At 33.9% G+C, this 17880-nt stretch overlaps 1 protein-coding gene across 1 annotated transcript in view; it reads left to right on the plus strand.

The window, feature by feature from the left end:
* Nucleotides 1–17880, plus strand: part of LOC140693658 (uncharacterized) — a 676856-nt gene that overhangs the window by 571597 nt on the left and 87379 nt on the right. The gene's annotated exons all lie outside the window — the stretch shown is intronic.

The following is a 17880-nucleotide window of genomic DNA, read 5'->3' on the forward strand; positions in this document are numbered from 1 at the left end:
AACAAATGGAACTAGGGGACTTAAAATTTTTCCTGAATGCTTTTCCTTTGATGAATGTGGTTAAATTGTATGTCACATATCTAAGGACAACATGATGAGTTTTCATTCTTTGATTTACTAAGGCCTCTTATCTAATTCTGCTCTCCAACACACACTCCACTTTCCCCTTCACAGGACAGTAGGGAAGAGAGTTCTGGATTTAGAAATAAGAGATCATGGAATAACAGTTCTATTTAAAAAAAAGATCAACAATCGCTTTGGCTCCTACATATGGATATGTGTAATGCAGTCTTTCTTATATGCATATTGTGTTTTAAAAATAAGATACCACGTGAATAGTTCACACATAAAAAAGGAAGTCCTCTATATAAGTTTACAAATATATATAATGGATATTTTGTATGTTTGCTTGTGGATGTGTGGATGTGAAACTAAGTAAATATATTCATATACACACATATATATATACACATACATATATATACACATATACATATATATATTTATATACACACATATACATATATATATATTCAGTGCTGTTCCAGAAGGTAGATTATTACCTACATTTTTCAGACATACTGGAGGTACAAATACACTAATAAAGATTTTTCAAAGACATTAATCCATGCATAAAGTCTCTATCAGTTATCTATTTGCTTAGTTTCATCACTTATATTATAGTGGGCCTCATGATGTTAGATATGAATGCAATATTGTCCATTATGTCAGGCCCCAGGTTGTTAAATACTCCCAGTGAGCTGGTAATCTTTTCAGAAAATTGCATTGTCATAATACTTGTCAACCACAAGCAAATATTAAGAACTTACTTCTTCATTGTACATTGCTAATTGCAGGATAATTAGTTGAAGGGTTTTGTGACTTACAGAAGCAAAGTCCGTGATCTCTCTGGTATCATAGATATAGTTACATAACAGCCTTAGGAAACAGAGATAGGAAATGTTAATTAAAAATGAATATTTTGATAAGTACTAGAACAATATAAAACAAACATCCAGGAAGCTTTTCATATAGAAACACCAGAGAAGAATGCCATAGAGGTTTGAAAGATTAGGGAAAATATTGGTAAAGTGAGCTGGGAATTAGACATATATTTTTAAAGGAGGAAGGGATATTGATTTGGAATTGGATCAAACATCTACCTTCTTTATGTGATTTAAAGGACTTTTCAAACATTTCTTCTTCAATGATTTGATGAACTTAACCACAAAACTAGTTTTCACTAATTCCTGTTAATTCACTGAAGAACTTCATTCTAACTCAACTATCCACATACATATGAGTTTTAAGTTGTTATTAGCTTGTACTAGCAACCATCACCCATAGCTAAATAAATAATTATACAACTATTTAGATGTCACAATTTACAATATTTTCACTCTTACATTTGAACCTCAATATAACGTGAGTTAAGGAGGACATGGTATATATTTTTTCAATTTTGCAGATGAGAAAAATGAACATGGCATCTTGAATCAGATCTACTCGATTTCAAATTCTGGCTTTATAACTTACCATCAATTTGCATTTCCATGCATTCTTCAGTATTTTTTAAATAAAATGTTTTGCACAGTTAAATTAAATAGGGGCAGTAAAGCTGTTAGTACAGTCTAACAGTTTAAGAAATGGTAGTTATTTTGTTTTAAATTTAAAGCTAACATTTTCTCACTCTGTCAAGTTGAATGCTAAATCTCAATCATTCAGGTATTTTAGAATTTTTGTATACTAGACAGTGTATTCATAAATATTCATGCAATTTAACTTTTAAACCCTGAGCTGTATGTTTTGGCACATATTCTATTCCCTATGTAATGACAAAGATATGCGAGTTCCTGTCATTAACTGGAGTTAGGTGAGGCAGAAAGGAGAAATGACACTGATAAATAATTCCAGGCCATTTCTGTGAACCACAGATGTTTACATCAAGCTGATTAACATTTTCATAGTTCACAATAGATTAATTTATTGTGGGTTGCCACCTCCAGCTCTTTTATAAATCAAATTTTTAAAATTGTATTTAATAAATCACTTTCGTTTTCTAAAAATATGTGAAAAGTTTAGCTGTCATATTAACATATATTGTGAGTCCACAAAGGAAGATTTTTTGAACTCTAACTCCCATAATACAGAAAGAGATTTCATATATTGAAATACAGACAGCCTTTGAAAACATTTGTACATCATTATTAGATAATAAGTTTAAGGCAGATGTCATCTTTCCATCTTTATCAATCTGATCAAGTTTGTCCAAATATTGGTCAAAAGAGGAATCTGAGTCTATAATCTTATTCCAGTCTCCTGCCCTGACAAAGGTTTAGTTAATTTCTTTAGAGACTTCTGTTGGAGGTACATATTTCTTGTTAACAATCTTCTTTTGTCTCTCTATATATTCTCTTCTCTCACATTTTAAGATTATAGTTTTCATATTATCTTTAAAAATATGAGCAGATTATTCAGAATGATTTTGTAATCAACTAAGTTAATTATTCATACTTGACCCTAACTAGAAGCAAATCTATAAACTAAAAATGCTGTTAAATAATTGATTTCCTTTCTTGTTTTAAGCGACTTGTTCAAACTGTGATTGTTAATTTTGCTGGAAATTTCAACTTAATCTCCTCTAAGATAGTATGCAGTTATTTTACTAGTTTCTTCTCTCCCCATCATAAATTTTTAAAACAATTTTCTAAATGTATTATTGATGAACTTTACCTACCTATCTATCTATCCCTTCCCTTCCTCAGGATTTAACTCATTTCTCATCTCCACACTTCTGCTTATTTGTTGTGGACTGAATTGTGTCTTTCTAAAATTCATATGATGCCATATGATGTCCTAACCCCCAATGTAATTGTGGCCATACATAGGACATTTATGAGGTAATTAGTTAAATTAAGTCATTAGGGTAGGACCCTAATCCCACAGGACTTCTGTCTTTATCAAAAGAGAAAAAGATACTGGGTCTCTCTCCATGTACATACAAAAAAGGGGACATATGAAGACACAGAGAGCAGATCATCATCTACAAGGCAGAAAGAGAGGTCTCCCAGAGACCAACCTGTTGGCAACTAGATATCAGACTGCCAGCCTCCAGAATGGTATAGAAATAAGTGTGCCTGTTGTTTAAGCCACCCAACATGTGGTATCTTGTTATAGCAGTCTAAGCAGGCTCATCCTAAGCCACTAATTTCTACCGCCCTTTCAGATTTCTGTGTAAATATCACCTTTTCCAAAGCCCTTTCTATCACATCCATTTTCATCACACCACATTATTAGACTTGCTGCATTTTGATATGTTCTTGCTCATACTGTTTTGGATTTCTGTCACCTGTGACTGATTTAGAAGCTTCTTAAGTTTAGAGACTGTTTCCCACCAATGAGACATCTTTAAGACCTATCACAGGGAGTGGTGAATGTTAGGCTACACGAAATGTTTGTTGAAGTGCATTTTTGGAGACATATCAGTACCTGGAAGGCTAGTTACCATAAAGATGTCAACAATTGTACATGTTCAATTTAACTTGAATTGAAATTCTAAAGACTTTTTTATATGATTCTTCCCTGCAGTGAAGTAAAATATCTACCAATGAGATTATTAATTATATTATGCTATATCAACTCAATAGACATTTAAGTGGCCTCTAAAAATAATGATTATGAACTCTGTGTAGCATTGTGGAAACATTATAATAAAATGTATGTGAATTGCATGTAACATAATAGAAACATTATAATAAAAAGGAAAAGACAGGAGGTGAAATTGCTCATGAACTATGATTCCAAGAGTTAACAGATTGAAACATGAGAATATTTAGAGAATAATAGTTATAACATGGTGTCAATATGAATATTTTCTCCATTTTCCAAATTTCTGTGTTGTTTTCTATTTTCACCATTAAAATATTACATTTACTAAAAAAATCAAGGAAACATGTGAGTAGCATAGATAATATGTATTAGAAGAATATGTGTTAAAAAGGTGAGTCTGTTAGCATGGCAGCTGGACTCGTGGGCATGGGCAACCTGGATGGGATTAAATCTCATATTTGATGCTTACTAGCTTGATGATCTTGAAGAAGTGATTTGCATGGTATGAGACTTCATCTCCTTGTCCTTTGAATGAGAAATGATATTAACATAATGCCCACCAAAGAACTAAGACTGCTGGAGTATCAGGAGTGCTCTTAAATGCCAGCTAATAATTTCCAATACAGTGTAAACTCTGTGAGGCTAAGGACCTGTGTATTCACTACTATAGATTAGTGCCTGGCATTTGGTAATTTTATAATACAACTTTATTTATAGATAAATGAATAAAAGGGTGAATGTAATGAAGCTAATAGAAAAGACTTCATAGAAAGTCTAGGATTTTTGAAGAAAAGAAGAGCAGGACTTTATATACATATACGTGCATATCTATCTATAATTTCATTATATGCCTGATGTCTAAGCAGATAACTAAATAAACATTTTCTGCTTCCTGAAAAGAATTAATCCAATTTCCCTCTAAGTTCTTTCCTGAGTAAAATAGATACTTTTTTCAGAAACTGCTTTAACCCATACCTTGTGGTAATTTACTGTGTCTCTGTTCAGAATGATTTCCTTGTGGTAGGTTAGCTCAGGTTCTAGTAGAATCAGCCATGGTAAATATGTGAAATATAATTACTGTAAGAAAGATGAATAACATTGGTAAGATCATTTAATATTTTTGGAAGGGAAAAAAAGCAGAAACTGCTCAAAGCTTAGAATGCCCCTAGGAAAAAGCTGCATTCCCTGCTTTCAAAATCCTTCTTGCTACTTCTGCTCAGTGATGGCACTGAAATTCACTGATCCCTCTGCACACAGTTTTCTTTTTTCAATCTCAGGTCATATCACATTTACAGTTTACTGTCTTAAAAACATCTGGAGTGCACCCAGTGTATTGATTATCTCTCATATTTAAATTGAAAAATATAATGGACTTGGAAGGGAGTAAACTAAGTGGTGGGCAGTTTTCTCTATCACTTTTTCTGTGTGTACCACAGCAGATATATCTAAACATTTTCAGGATAAAAGGAGATTCGAGTGAGCCACTCAGTGATGTCATAATAAACTTCCTTCCCACACACACATAGGAGTGTAATGCTGACTTAGACATGTTCCAGGAGATAAATCACTCACCCATTCTTTAGGAAATAATTATGAATGGAGTAAGTCAGAGTGTGTCTCCCTGTCCCCTCTCCAGCCCTTATTTATATATTCATACATCTATTGATTCAAAAGGTTAGTCATTCAAATATATATATAATGTATTCATCACACATTTTCTCTATACTAAAGGGCTGTGGAATTTTTGCATTCCAAGAACTTACATTCTAACTGGGAGAGAGACACTCTAAATGAAAGAAAATAAGTAAAGTAATTTCAGAATGCAAAAAATAAAAAAAGTAAAGAAGAAATAAGGGGGAGAGGTATAGAGTGAGGAAGTTTTCATGGCTACTTTAGAGCTAGCATTCTGAATGGCTTCTCTTAGGGAGTTACAGTTCAAGCTGGGGTGTGACAAATGGACACTCAGCCACAACAGGATATTGGGAGAAGAGAGTGTCAGGCTTAATTTCCAAAGAGGATAGTGGCTTGAGGTTTCTAAAGAATTGAAGAAGAAAAGGGAGGAAGAAGAGGGAGAGAGAGAGAGAAAGAGAGAAAAAGAGGAGAAAATGTTAGTGGGATTGAAGAAAACAATGACAAGTTTTATGGGGTGGATGTGAAGGAATAATATGGGCTCAATTTGGCCATGAAAAAGTCTTAGGTTTTCTGCTAATTGCAATTGATCTTCAGTGGAGCATTTTCTCTAAGGCAGTGATATTATCTATTAGATAATTTCTAAAAAATTTTACACACACATACATACACACACACAGACACACACACACACACACACAGACACACACACACACACACACACACACTACTCCAGCATCTTGTGTCTTATGAAAAAGTTGTCTAGACACAGAGATAGGACACCGGGTACTTAAAGAAGTCAGAGAAATGTGTCCAAAGGAATCAATATGAGAACTGAATTGTGAAAGCTTTGAGTTCCAGTCCAGATGAACAAGAGGGAAAAAGCATTTTTTAAGTATTTAATTATTGGTGAATCAACTGTACACTAACATTTTTTAAACTTGATTTTGTCAAAAAAAACAAATATCAGCAAGATGCAACTGAAATTTTTTGACATCCCTGAAGTTTTAAACAATCTAGACATATTTGCTTAAAGTTTGAGTAAAGGTTGGGAGGTTGACTTCTCAAGTATCTGCATATATTTTATTTACTTCAAATATAAAAATTTCTTGTATACCAGAAACAGAATAAAAAGTGGTTCCTCAAAAATATGTTGGTGTATATTTGTAAAATATCTAACCTTTATTGGACTATTACACTGTTCTGTACAAATTTTAATTTTTCAAGAATTCAGATTTGAGGGGTAGGGTAGAGTTCAGTGGTAGAGTGCATACCTAGCATGCACGAGGTCCTATGTTCAGTCCCGGACCTCCATTAAACAAACAAACAAACAAAAAAAACAGACCAAATTACCTTGGCCCCTACTCACCTCAAGAAAAGATTGCATTTAAAAAAAGAAATTCAAAATTTACATTGACACTAACAGGGAACTATTATCATGTTCAATTTCCTGTTGAAGAAAATGAGTTTCAGGGAGGCTTCCTCAGCTCATTTCAGATGGCAAATGTCGGGGTAGGACTAGAACTGAGCTCAAGTCCACCGAATTATTCTGCTGTCCCACACAGTTTAAACCATGGCTACTTTCAAAGCATGCTTGAGTATTCAGCAATAGAATGTGGGTTTTCCTTTACTGTGTGGCTTACTCTGAAAACAATAAAAGCACATAAAACTATGAAAAGGAGGAAAGAAAACATATACATTGTTTTTTTGTTATTTTTTTAAACTACTCTATATCATTCTCCTCCTCATCCTCTTTTCTACTGTCCTTTCTTACTTAATGGCTTCAATCTTTCTTATATCCCTTCTTCATGTCCTTTTTCCTACTGTGCTTTATTTCTTTGTGGCATAAGCCTTTATTCTTAGATCTACAGTCTTAGAGTACATTTGTAATATATCTTATCTTTTTAAGAGAAAAATATGTAATATATATATATGATCATAGATTAGCAAACTATATAGGGCTCCTAAATCTATAATTTTATATGAATATTTTGGTCATTTTTAAGCTTATAAGCAAAATCTCCATGTGAAGAGTATGTTTGCAAATACACAGACACCAAATATAAAATCATATAATTTAGAATTTTTATATATTAAAAGCTACAGAAATAAGCCATAAGCAAAGTGCTTATAATTGTTGGCATGGCAGAGAGAAAGTTATGTAGTTTAAATAGCCTCAGAGCATCTGTTATCTGAATAAGAACCGAAAACACTCTTTAAAAGATCCTGGGCATATTAATGGAATCATGATTTCCCCTAAAAGTGAATAAACCTATAGATTAATATTACAGGAAACTGTGTAAGAGGATATAGTAAAATATTTATTCAATGTTATTTTAAAATTTACTTCTGTTCTACCACCTGAAGACATTCATGTATCAAGAATTTGACTGGAAAGAACAAAGGAAGAAAAAGAAATAAGTAGGAAAAAGGCTTGCACTCAATTTTCCTAGAAGCAGTACCTTATTCCTGGGCTTGGTGCTTTATAAAATACAATTGTCTATGTCTGCTCTTCAAATAGAATCATTTATAAACGTTGTGCAAATCCATATTATAAATTTCATAGCTCCTGCCAAAATTAAGGATATTTTCTTACTTTGAAAAACACCTCATTTAATTATTTTAACTGCAAAATTAATGAAATTCAGAACATCTAAGAAAAATTACAAAACAAATGACTAACATATTTTACAGCACCTCCTATTCAAGAGATGGAATCTGCATCTCAGTTCTGTGAATCTGGGCTTGTCTATGACTTGCTTTGACCTAGAGAACCTGACAGAAGTAGTGGTTATCTTTTTAAGTTGTTAAGTTTCCTGGTGTTTCTTTTATTCAACACAAAATAACTGATACAACACTGATCAACAGGAATAGGACAAAATTATTTCGATAAGTTTTCCTTGACAAATTAAATGTCAAGTGAGATCTAGATATTAAGTTCATTATTCATGCCTTCTGCCAGAATGTGGCTTTCTTCACCTGTTAGAAATTCTAGAGACCCTGAGCTGAGGTTGCTTCTTTCTTAGAGAGGATGGATGAGAGTGGATTAGCCTGCTTATTGACCTTGTCCTCTGTCAGCCACCTCTGAAGGTAGCTGCTCATCTAAAGGTGGGATTCTGCACTGTTCCTATTTATTATTTTCTCCAGAGCAGAAACTGTGGACCTATGGTTACATGTGATCACAATCCATGGAAGGACACATCACCATGGTCTTTTAAATAGATATAAAATGTCAACAGGCCTGGCTTATTAACACATACAGGTCCTTAACCAAAGCTTAGGTAAAGATTGATCTTTGAGCTTCAAAAAAGAAACAAAGAGATATTGGAGGTCATCAATGAGAGGATGTGACTTCAGCTGACTCATGAGCTGGACCCACCAATCAGAGGCTCCTCACCCTCTCCTCTGCCCTTGCCATGTAACTTCTGACCACCTCTCCCACAGCTGGAGCTGTTTTCAAGGACACAGCCTTGAGAAAGCAATGTATGATGGAGAACATCTGGAAAGTACATGTGACTGAATCCAGTAAAGGCCTCCAAATAAACTTTTAAGATTCTGATGGGCAGGTTCAGAAGTCTATTTGTCCCATAGCCACCCAAGACAAACCTCATATGTAACTTCCCATGCTTATTAAACCTGCCACATACCAGTCTGGAGAGGTTTGCCTCTTTCTTCAGTCTCTGTTTGCACTCTATGTATGGGGATCAGTTTTTAAACCAATAAGAGCAGCTTCATTTCTCTAATGTGGCTATTAGCAGAAACCATAGATTGAATAAAGCACATCTGGTTATTACCTCCATCTACCTTAGAGGGTGGAGGAAGAGGGCAAGGGATAAAGGGCTCCTGACTTGAGTCCATGATGTTTGTAGAGAGGAGATTGCTCACTGCTTGGTAGTGAGCTCTTGAATGCAGTATCTCAGCTTTACTACTTCAGACAAAGGCAGGGATTTTCGTAGGGAATGGGTGACAGCTGCAGCACTGATTCCACCAGGTTTCCAAGGAAGAGAGGCTGAAGGATTATGCTTTTAAGTGGCTAGGTGGGTTTCTCAGAGTTTTTTTGTTTTTTGTTTTTTGTTTTTAAGCAGTAGGTCTCCACCTGGAGTAATTCTCCCCTGGGACATTTGGTAAGATCTGGAAAGATTTTTGATTGTCATACTAGGAGTGAAATGCTATTGCGATTTCATATAAGATGCTGCTAAATGTCATAAAATGTACAAGTCAGCATCCCTCCTCACTCCCCCCCACCACAGACACACACACAAGCACAATCCCATCCAAAATGGCAATAATGCCAAAGTCCAGAAACCCTGGTCTAGAGGAGCCAGGCCTTCCTTACCAGATCAGGAACATGCAGGTGGTTTTTGCTGTCAGTCTTTCAAATTGTGTAATGAAATCCCAATGACACTTCTATAATTGAAACAGAATGGTTGTGCTTAAATTTACACTACTCTATTAAAACAAAATAATGTTATCCAATTTAAAATTTACAGGGAACAGATTTCAAATGATTTAGGGTAGAATCTGTTATTCAAAGTGAAAAAAATAGGCCCAGGTCCCAAGTGTGGGATTCCATGAAAAAACTTACATTATACATTTACCATTTACTATAATAAACCCTCCTTTATTATACAATTTTAGTTTTATAAAGAAGCTTTCATGTACCTTGTTATTAACAATAGCCCCAAATCACTTCTTAAAAAACTCATCTGTTACCCAAGTTGTAAATGAATCATTTCCTTGTGATGTCAGGAATCTTGGGGCCCATAAAAGGAATTTTTTTAGTGTCTATCAGAGTACACTACAAAACAAATATCATTAAGCATATGGAAAGAAATATAATGTTCTTGCTTTTTGAGAAGACTTAGAAAAAACACTTATTTAATAAGATCCTCACACTGAACTTTATACTAAGTTATGTGTACCTTAATTGGATAAAATTTAAGCCTTTTTTAAGTTGTAATTTAAATTATGCTTTTATGATAACTTTTTTAAAAATCTATTTATGTGTATTTCTGAAATTTAATTGGATGGGCATTTAATTATGTCATATTTACTCCTCTCGTTCTTTCTAAAATAGAATCTAGAATAGATTGAGTGTTGTTTATCATCTGAAAGTTAAAACTCAAACTATAGATGATTTTTAGCTCCTTACGCTGTTCATTTTTTCCTCCATTGTGAACTGGGCAAATGCTGTAGTTATTTAGAAATCTTTTCCATTGTCTTCTGGAAAGAGTGAAAAGAAACAGAAATGGGATAGGAGAAATTAGCCTAAAGCATAGACTTTAAGAAGAAATAAATGTGAAAGCTATTATTGCAGTTTTGCAGTTGGATAACTACTGTATGAAGAAAACCAATATTAATAGAAGTTTTATACCATTAAATGCATACTTAATTTTTTTCTTTAAATTCTTGTTTTTGCTTTTGTTACTTACAGATCAAAATTTAAAATGAGTGCTTTTTGTTATTTTTTCTTCTCCATGAAAGTCATTTTGATAATTAGTCCATTTATTACTGTGTTCCTTGATTTTAAGTTGTTTCTGCTTCTTCATTATCTTAATTACATTATCTTATACAGTGACACAAAAAACTGCTTTTACCCCTTTTATTCACTGATTGATAAGGCAGTGAATATAGTTAGCAGAACTTTTGTAAAAACTGAAGTTTCTCATGGATGTGGAAGAATTTAATTTTATTTTTCTTGAATCTATATCCTGACATTGATGCTGTCATTCAAAACTGCTTTAAGCATTGCTTTCTAAATTCTTACATTTATTCAACAAATATTAAATACATATAACACATCAGAATGTCCTTAGACAAAGGGATATAATGTTTAAAACAAAATATGCTTCCCTCCATGAAGCTTGTATTATAGCATCCTCTATCCTTCTGATTATGGTGTTTCTCTTGATTCTTTCTCAATCTATGCATTCATTTTTTAACAAATATTTATGGTGTTCTTATGTGCTTGGCTTTGTTCTACGTGTTTGGTACATAATGGTGAGATGATTACTATCTTCGTGTTTTTTAAATTAGAATGGGGAAATGAATATTATATAATAAAGGTAGACCTGAATAAAAAATAATGAGATTTTAAGCACTAAGAAAGAGACAAATTCTCTGTAAGAAAACAATCAGGGTAGCAGATTCTTGTATAGAATATGTAGCCCAGTATTGTCCTTAAAAGAAGTAAATCAACCTGAGAGCTGAGTGAAGAGAAGGATATAGCCATGCCCAAGAATTCAAATTCATGTTTTTTCTGATAGAATATCATCACATTTAAGTACTGAGATGGGTAAAAGTCACAGTCTTCAGTACACCAGAGTCCAGTGCAACTGAAATTCAGTGAATAAAAGGAGAGGAATATATTAGAAGATGCTGGGTGGTGGCCATGATGTTGAAGATCATGAAGGTGTTTTTTGAAAATATAATTATCAGGAATTGGTGATATTTTTTATGTGAGGACTAAGGAATACAGAAGTATCAAGGATGACCCCTAAACCTGAGCTTAAGCAGCAAAACAGGGGACATAGTTTATGGAAGGAATGAGATGAGTTTGCAAAATGTGTTAGAGACATCGTTTCTGGCACTAAAGCAGAGATGTCAGATGGAAAGCTGAGTATAGGTCAAACTTCAGAGGAGGTGATCAGATTGAAGTTAGAGGTATAATGAGAGATGTCTTGGGCTGATAGTATAAGTCATAAAAACAGGTTCCCCAAAGAGTGTCTAGAGAAGATACTTCCAGTATAGATTCAATAGTAAGGTTTGAGTAGAGGAATAAAATCTGGGAGCATGCACTAGGTAATGTAGATATGGAAAAAATAGTACAAAGCTTTGACTTCTAGGGGATTAAGGTCAAACTGAAGAGATAAACAAGTATCTGAATAGTTATATGATAAAGGTATGTACTGGCTACTAAGGGAGCACAATGGAAGAAACATTTAATTCTACTGAGGGTAGTTCAGAGGAGAGTTACAGTAGGATAATATGGAGCAATTCTGAAAAATCTTCAAAATAAATAACAAGCTAATAGGAAACAGGCAAGAACATTCTTTGCCTGAGCAAAGATTTGAGATTAAAAAAATTTAAAGCATTTGAACAATTGTAAATAGTTCAGCTTAATTACATGGTTGTAGCTTGTTTCACAATTCAAGATTTAGCTTAACATTCACTGATGTACATTTTCACCTTTATTTTACATTCCTGTAGTAATTAACAAATCATATTGCTTTTGCCCTCTCATTGTCTGTATTAATATTTTCTCTCCTGACTTGTCTTTAATCTGTACAGTAAAAAGAGGAGCATAATTCCTTCTTATAAGCAAATGCTCATACAGTTCTATGGAAACATCAGATGGTCTACAAATGTATCATTTTCTAAACAACTGTATTCTTGTCCCTTTGTCCTTGGCAGAGATGGAGGTAAAACTTTTAATTAGTGTGAAAACCAAAATAACTGTATCCAAAATATTACAACATATCATTCTAGCCTATCTGTGATGCCCTGATGTAAGTAAAACAATTCAGTGATCTGAAATTAACCTGTAATTATAGTGTTGAGAATTAATCAGTACAATTTAGGTTTCATTAAATTCAAACACACTCAAAATTGAATCAATTTATTAAGCTTATTTATTTCCCAGTCCCCAACAGACACAATGATACCAACATATAACAAGTTCAGATATATAAACAGCTTCACTATTCCACTTACAGAAGTGAGACTACAACTTCCCAACTAGAATAAGGTACACACTAAAAGCAAATTAAAAGCAAGACAAGACACTCTAAATTGGAGATCTGCTTGCTGTTGGTGAGAATGCCTTGAAATATTGTTCTTAATCTATATGCAAAAGTATAGGGACACACACTTGTCAAAAGAGAATACAAAGTTCAATCTAACCAATCCATCTTGTGCAGATTTTCCCTTCATTCAGAGCAAGTTTAAAATGTATAAATTATTTTGATCAGAATTCATCAATAAAATCTTAACTCAAAAACAAATACAACAGAAGTGTCTTGTTCACACAATGCCTGTGTGTCTTTGAAAAAAGAAAACTACCTTGAAGCAATCCTCTCTGTACTCTCTGCCAATTTTGATTAACAGATTCCCTCATCTTGACTTGGAGCAACTCTCTTAGAACCATAAATTGTGAAAATGAATTGCACATTAAAGGTTCTGGCTCCCTACGACCTTGAGTTTTCCAAATAATGTTTTTCAAGACATTTAACTAAATGCAACTATTGTGTAAGGAGATGGTAGTTGTCAATATGAACACTTCAATAGAGTAGAAGTAGTCATGTTGAATTTTTTGTATTCAATTATTCATTCTATGTTATATGATAACACATAATCTATCAATTATTTGTTAACTATCACAATTAAATTTGTCAGAATTTTTGGTAAAGCCACTACCAAAAACAGCAATGACTAAACATGCTTTTATAAGGATCAAGCAACCAATGCAGTTTAACACATGATCCATTAGAACCTCTCTTATCAAATCCTGGAGTTCTTTGACAGGTGGAAAAATGTAAATACTGTATACATTACAGAAGAGATCTTACAAAATTCTATCAATAAATATCCACAAAACTATTGCATGTCACTGTTAAAACTCAATTTCACTATTCTGTTGAAAAAATTCCATTGGTTACATATCTCATTTAATTGTTGGAAAGAATACTCAGTGACTTCTAAGAAATGATGGACAATCTGAATTAAATAGCTAATTAACTTAAAATCAAAAGTATAAGTTGCATATTTGATAAAAGTAATCTATATGTGTGCTTAACACTAATATAATGTGGAATAACATGGCTATAATTGTGGATGACTGGATCTACAGAGGTAGTAAAATGGTCCTGCTAGCTAGTAAATCTGATTATTAAATTCAGGAAGGAATAAGGAGAACGTAGGGAAGAGAGGGAGAGAGGAAGATGAGAGAGAGTTAAAGAGAAAAAGAAGGGAAGGAAGGAACGATTTGTAGTCAAACTGTTACATGTCAGGCCCTAAAATAAATTCTTTCCTTAATTCTCCAACACTAGTTCTATTGTACCCAGAATTTATTTTAGCTTTTTATTCCCAAGGTGAAAACATCAAGGTTTAAGAATATTAAATAAACTTTCTATGAACACATAAATAATGAAGGAAGAAACAGGACTTTAAACTATTGACTTTTTATTATATCTGGACAACAAAAGTTACTTAAACATAGACTGATTAAACAAATATTTACTACTATTTATTTTTATCATTTACCCACTTTCCTCTAACTATGATAATCACCAGCAAAAACTCAGGATATAATGTCTCTTTATTTCACCATTGTAACAGTAGAAATAGAAAAAATATTTCCCATACAAAACATTTGATTTTAAGATATTTTTTTACTCAGCATGCTGAAGATAAATTCAATTAATGGTAGTTAAAATTAATCAGCAAGAAATTGAATGGGACAAAGGGCCTAATTGTTCCTTAAAATATTTATTTCACAGTCTGTTCTAGATGTCATTTTTTATGACGTCTTGTTGGGATATCTCTTAATAATAAAAATAGTTACTTTTTTGAGATACACTTTTGAAAGTTTGTAATAATATAATACAAATAGAATTATTCCTGTTTTACTAAACTTGCATAAATACAAATTCTGAAACACAAGCATAAGGTCAGCTTTGTTTCTCAGTACAAAATTAAACTATACTAAATTAAACTATGCTAAAGGGAGGTGCGTGGCTAAGGGAGTTTGGCCATCTAAATAAATGACCATCATTTATGCAGTTTGCTCATTCCCCTGCAATGATTTTGCATGTTAAATAAAAATTGATATGAGTGAAAGGATATGAAATCTCTACCAACAAATTAGAAAGAAAAAATAACACACTAACTTGAAATATACTTCAGCTACCTGTCATGAGCAAATTTTAAAAAGCCTTAATGGAAAGAAGTGCAGTACTTGGCAATATCAGTACTTGCTTCTATAGATGATTCAGCTTCTTTGAGTCTTAAAAAGGACTTAGACATATTTGCATCTTCATATCTGAATGTTATGTGGTTTTCCTGTGGGATAAGGTGAATTATTTCCATTTAATAACTTTAGAAACAAAAGATAGGATATTTTCATATTAAATTTTAGATGTTGGTATTTAAAATAGCACCTTTGGCCATAGCTTGACCTCATATTTTGTTTCTCCTTATTTTATATTAATCTTAAATCATCATTTGCAAAATTTTGTGCATGGTATTTCTTGTGAATAATTAAAATGGGTCAAACCAAGGAATTGTATTTGACTTCTTAAGGGCAGAAAACGGGGAGAAAAAGTTAAGAAATTCTACCATTTTACTAGAGATTTCTCTGCAAGGCTGACTGCAGGGGACTTTCAACTGCTTACCCATGCAAGGGCTTATCAGTAATCTGACAATTTCAACTGTCTGTATTTACAAGTTCCTGCTGTTCAACGTCAATAAACCCACCGACTGAATTCATGCATTTCAGCCACACAGCCAAGCATTGACTGCAACTGCAAGGAATGCCTTTGAAAAATTGAGATCAAAGATTGAAAACTTGCACTTTTAAGTGTAGATCCATTCACATTCTTTAAGACTCTTTAGGGAAGCTCAGCAGTGGACAGTCATATAACTGCTATGCACTTACACTTGGTGTTATTTGTTAAGAAAATGTATGGTAATTAGAAACCAGAAAAGGGATTGACAAGATGACAGAGTAGAAGGACACATGGCCCACCCTGTCTCATGAACACAAAAAAAATTATATACAAATACAGAACAATTCACACAGAATAACTCCTGAAATTTGACATAATTTCTCTTACTTTGGAAATACAAGGAAAGCCTCACAAAACCAGGTAGAGGAAAAAGAAGAAAGAAAAAGGAAATTGGTGCATGATATTCTTCACAGAAAGAGAGCAGCATAGAAAGGAAAGTGCCCTCAACCTGGGAAGCTCCCTCTCCAGCAAGGAGATCCACAGGGACAGAACAGGAGCTTCAGAGGTTCAGAGGAGGCAGCAACAGCTACTTAGCAGAAAGAACTAAGAGAAACCAGCAGTGAGAGTCCCTTTGAATTCTAGCCTAAGATGCATGCCAGTGGGGACAGGCTGGGCTGGGCTGCTGGAACTCAGGCTTCCACGGATGAGCCTGGGGAGAGGACTGGGGTTGACTGCACACAGGCAGCCTCAGGAGCCTGGAGTGTGGTGTGGGCTGTGGCTAGAAGAGAGTGCAAATCAATCTGGGTCCCTCCATAGAAAGCACCATTGCATGTGGGATGAGGGGTGCATTGCAACCTTCATAGCTGCCATCTCTACTAGTGCACAGGGTGTTGCTCTGCACCAATGTTGATGAGCATTCTTGTGAGAAGAGATGCGGGGTTCAGTCACAGCCATCTTCTCAGCATGCTCTGGAGCGTTACAACTGCTGGTGCTCGTCTTCTGGGCAGAGGAGGGGCTGAAACATGAACCATTACTCAGGGGCCCTGCAACATCACAGGCAAGACTGTCATTCTAGTCCCAGGCAGAGGTGGTGGATTTGCTCTCCTGGTGCCTTTGTGGAACTGTGCCTCTAAGACAAATGAGTGGAAATTTGGTGCACATTGGGGATGTGTTTGGCATCAACCATAGGTCTGTGTACCCTGTTTTTGATTTGTGGTTACTCTGTTTTTTAATTATGTTAGCCCATTAGTATATCTATTTGCTTTAGAGTGGTAGTCATAAAGGCTCTAACACATCCTATGAAGAATGCAAAGAAAATTTACATTTGGTTTCACTGGGGAATTCTACCAAACATACAAAGAAGAACTCCTATTGATCCTTCTCAAACTCTTCCAAAAGATTGAAGAGGAGGGAATACTACCAAACTCATTCTACAAAGACACCATCACCCCAATATCAAAACCACATAAATATACTACCAAAAAAGAAAATTATAGGCCAATATCATTGATGAACATAGATGCAAAAATTCCTCACAAAATATTAGCAGACTCCAACGACACATAAAAATATCATACACAATGATCAAGTGGGATTCATCACAGGGATGGTTCAATATACACAAATCAAACAATGTGATACACCACATCAACGAAAGAAAGGACAAAAATCACATGATCATCTCAATATATGCAGAAAAAGCATTTGATAAAATTCAAAAATCATTTATGATAAAAATTCTTACCTAAGTGGGCATTGAAGGAACATATCTCAACATAATGAAAGCTATTTATAACAAACCCACAGCCAGCATAATACTCAACAGTGAAAAGGTGAAAACCTTCCCTCTAAAATCTGGAACAAGACAAAGATGCCCATTCTCATCACTTTTATTCAACAGAGTAGTGGAAGTACTGGCCACAGCAATTAGACAAGAAAAAGAAATAAAAGGAATCTAAATTCGAAGAGAAGAAGTAAAATTGTCACTAAATGTGGATTACATGATACAATATATAGAAAACCTTAAAGGCTCTACACGAAAACTAATAAAGCCAATAAAAAATTTGGCAAGGTAGCAGGATACAAGATTAACATAGACAAGTCATTTGCATTTCTTCACACTAACAATGAAATATCAGAAAAGGAAAATAAAGAAACAATCTCTTTTAAAATCTCATCCAATTAAAAAAAATTCTTA

The sequence above is a fragment of the Vicugna pacos genome, unplaced genomic scaffold, assembly GCF_048564905.1.
Source record: "Vicugna pacos unplaced genomic scaffold, VicPac4 scaffold_20, whole genome shotgun sequence".
Taxonomy (NCBI): Eukaryota; Metazoa; Chordata; class Mammalia; order Artiodactyla; family Camelidae; genus Vicugna; species Vicugna pacos.